The sequence below is a fragment of the Chrysochloris asiatica genome, unplaced genomic scaffold, assembly GCF_000296735.1.
Source record: "Chrysochloris asiatica unplaced genomic scaffold, ChrAsi1.0 scaffold00188, whole genome shotgun sequence".
Lineage (NCBI taxonomy): Eukaryota > Metazoa > Chordata > Mammalia > Afrosoricida > Chrysochloridae > Chrysochloris > Chrysochloris asiatica.
The window spans coordinates 426,016-430,012 of NW_006408706.1; the positions used below are offsets into that span (position 1 = coordinate 426,016).

A 3,997-nucleotide genomic window follows, 5' to 3' on the forward strand; every position below is an offset into this window, starting at 1 on the left:
CAGTCCATCTGCCTCTATTGTTTTGTATTTTTCCTGTAGGTCTTTCTTTCAAGAAGTATCTTCTATTCTTCTAGCCATTCCAGGCTGGTCTGCTCGTCCTTTCAAGTGGAAATTTCCCATCTCTGGAGATCTGGATATGTTTCAGGCTTCTACCTATAATCTTATGTATTCACACAATTTTTTTGAAACCCAAGACTGTCGTAGATTATTTCATAGGCAGAGCCATGGCTGATTTACAAAAGATTTACTACATAATCCACTGTGACTCATCTATTTGACAGATAAATTTCACATGCACACTCAATGTTGTCCTCAGCTGTGAACATGAATGGGCATTTTAATATAAGTTGCACATCTTCTAAAAATGTCAACACATCATTAAGAATTTTCATATTATTAATAATTTCATATTAGAATTTAACAAAATTCTTCTTCTTCCAAAACGTCCACAACTTCTTCCAAAACAATTTTGTATTAGAAGTTTAGCAATCTGAAATGAGATGTATTAGTATTCCCTATTAAAGCAACTAAGGAGCTCTGTTAGCATAGTGGTTACGAGTCAGGCTGCTACCCTCAAGGTCAACAGTTTGAAACTACCAGCCATTCCATGGGAGAAAAATGAGTCTTGCTTCTTCTGTTAAGATTTACAGTTTCAGAAACCCTATGCAGTTCACTATGAGTCAGACCGGACTCTATGTATGGCACACCACCACCATTAAAGTAACTAAGGAGTCATGGTGGTAAGACAGTTAGGTGCTTGGCTACTAATTGAAAAGTTGGCAGTGAGAATCTACCTAGTGGTTTGTGGCAGAAAGGCATGATGATCTACTTCCACAATGATTGTCGCTGTGGATAAGTGCCATCCGATTCTGACTCATAGCTATCCTGTATTGGGTTTGCAAGAGCAGTTGGTGGAAGTGAACCACCAACCTTGCAGTTAACAATCCCGTGCTTATTTTACACATGGGACACCTAGGAAACCCTATGGGGCAGTACTACTCTATCACATAGGGTCACTATGAGTCAAAAAAAATCGTCTCAACAGCTCACCAAAACAACATTAAAGTAGCTATTTTCAATGGCAAGATCAGCAGTTCGAAACTACCAGCTGTTCTGCTGGAGAAAGATGAAGCTTTCTGCTCCCATAAAGTTTTACAGCCTCGGAAACCCTGCACAGGGTCACTATGAGTCAGAACCAACTCCACAGAACATAACCACCACTGCCACAATTTGCAAAGTATTAAGAGGACTCAATGTCTAAGACTTCGAAAATTAGATATCACATGATAATGACTAAAAGTTATTACATCAATAACTTAATATAGGGACTTAACTGGCTACTTGCATGCCTGTTTTCAGCAAGATGGATTGGAAAAGTGACAGCATTAATGAGCTCAAGCGTGGCAACAATTGTGAGGTTGGCCCAAGACTGGGCAGTGTTTCATTCTGTTGTGCATAGGGTTGCTATGAGTGGGTACTGACTCGATGGCACCTAACAACAACAACAACAACAAATGCATGCCTACTGTTGACAATTGTTATTGTTGGTATTGTCAGGTGCTGTCAAATTGGTTCCAATTCATGGAGACCCTTTGACCCAAGACCCTGCTCAATCCTGCACCTTCCTCACAATTGTTATGTTTGAGCCCATTGTTGTTGCTACTGTATCAGTACATCTCCTGGGGGTCTTCCTCTTTTTTCTGGATCTTCCATTTTGTCAAACACAATGCCTCTCTTCAAGGACTGGTTCTTCCTGACAACATATTCAAAGTAGGAGTGATAAAGTCTCACCAATTTCCCTTCTAAGGAATGTTCTGGCTAGCATCAATTCAATGCTAATTTCCTTATTTTTTGTTGTTTAGTGCCATCAACCCAGTTCTTACCCATAGCAATACTGTATAGGTTTTCTGAGGAGTGGCTGGTGAGTTTGAAACACCAATCTTGTAGTTCAAATCAACTTTGCAGTCCAGTGCATTAACCCACAGTGCCACACCAGGACTCCAGTTTCCTTATAGCTGATCCACAGACACATTTATACTTTCATTTTCAACATCTCTTTCTTTTTTGTTTACTAATTCTACATATATTGATGTAGCCATAGAATCTGAAAGCCTAAACTAAATTATACCAGATGAAAATAAAGTTGAATTTCAGTTCAATTGAGAAGACACTCTCCAGCATTCTATTTATAATTCTTTAAATGCCATTATATAGTGTGTAATTATTTTTAATGTAAGTCAAAATGGTTAAACACAAATGGTAGATTTTTATAATAGACACATATGAAACATCTACTATCATGGAACATCTATTCTAATCTTTAACTGGTGCTCAAAACAAAGCTATCAGGAAGAATGCTCAAATAATTAAGAATACATGTATGGGGGCGTTATTTCCTGGGGTGAAATCCTGGCTCTACCAATAAATAATGATATCACTTTGGACAAGATACTTTGCTTTTCTTGCTTTAGTTTCATTTGTAAAATAGAAATAATAATATATGGCTTGCTGCGGGTTAATATGCAAGATTGATTTGAACCGAAAGGTTGGTGGTTCAAGTTTACCAGCGCTCCTTGGAAACTTTACACAAGGTCACTATGAGTCGGATTCCACTCTATAGCACTTAGCAACAACAACAACTTCTGAAGAGTCAATAAAGGATATAGATGTTTGGTATAGTTAAGTACTTCATATTAATATTATTATGAATCTCCAGTTTAAAAATCAGTAAATAGATGTTCGCGCTGCACTCCCCTGGATCTGTGTCTTGCTTCAACAGTGTTTGGACTGAACAGATCCGGGAGCTCCCCCCACTCCAGCCTCTGACCACTTCTAACAACTTCTTTAGGCACAATCTCTTCTCTGGGACCATCTTCTTGAACATTCTCTGTTACCGGGTCCGGCTAAACACCGGTTGTGTGTGTGTGTGTGTGTGTGTGTGTGTGGTTAGCTCTAAATCTTTGACCAACCATGAGCTCTCAGATCCTTCAGAATTATTCTGCTGAACCAGAGGCCTGCATCAACCGTCTGCTTAATCTGCATCTGCGGGCCTCTTACACCTACCTCTCTTTGGGCTTCTATTTTGATCGCGATGATATGGCACTGGAAGATGTGGGACACTTCTTCCGTGAGTTGGTGAAGGAGAAATGCGAGGGTGCTGAGTGTCTCTTGAAACTGCAAAACCAGTGTGGTGGTCGCGCACTCTTCCAGGACGTGCAGACGCCCTCTCAAGATGAGTGGGGAAGAACCCTTGATGCCATAAAAGCTGTCCTTTCCCTGGAGAAGAACCTGAACCAGTCTCTTCTGGATCTGCACACCATGGGTGTTACCCACAAAGACCCCCACCTCTGTAACTTTCTGGAGAACCATTTCCTCGATGATGAAGTGAAAATTATCAAGAAAATGGGTGACCACTTGACTAACCTCTGTAGTATGGTCTGTCCCCAGGCAGGGCTTGGCAAATATCTATTCCAGAGGTTCACTCTCAAGCGCGACTAGGAAGAGCCTATGGAGCCCCGCAACCTGTGAAGGGCCTTTCAGTCTTCCCCTGCTCTCCTCAGATCTTCTGCCTGAACCTTGATCTCCAGACACAGAGGCAGCATAGTCAATGCCCTGGATCCCCTCTTCTCCCAAGCCGTGGACCAAATGAATACAATAAAACTTCCTTTAACAGAAAAAAAAAAAAAAAAAAAGTAAATAGAGGCTAAATAAAGGTAACTGTATTCTCCAAAGTTATACACATAATAAGGTTATGAGCAGGTCCAAAATTTTTACTAAATCTTGATATTTTGGAGGAAAAAAGAAAAAGGAATCTATTTAGCACTTAATCACTAAAAGGTCATGATTATTTAAAACAACACTAATAATAGAAGGTATTATACCTTAAAATTTATATCACTTGTTTCCTCTACTTAGCACATAATAAATTATTATTGGAAAAGAAGATTCAAAGTCAGGTATCTTTCTGAATATCAATAGTCAAGGACAATTCATTTTT

General features: G+C 39.6%; 1 pseudogene; it reads left to right on the plus strand.

Moving 5' to 3' along the window:
- Positions 1-2,970: 2,970 nt before the first annotated feature.
- LOC102829513 lies at positions 2,971-3,498 on the plus strand (annotated as a pseudogene).
- The last annotated feature ends 499 nt before the right edge of the window (positions 3,499-3,997 follow it).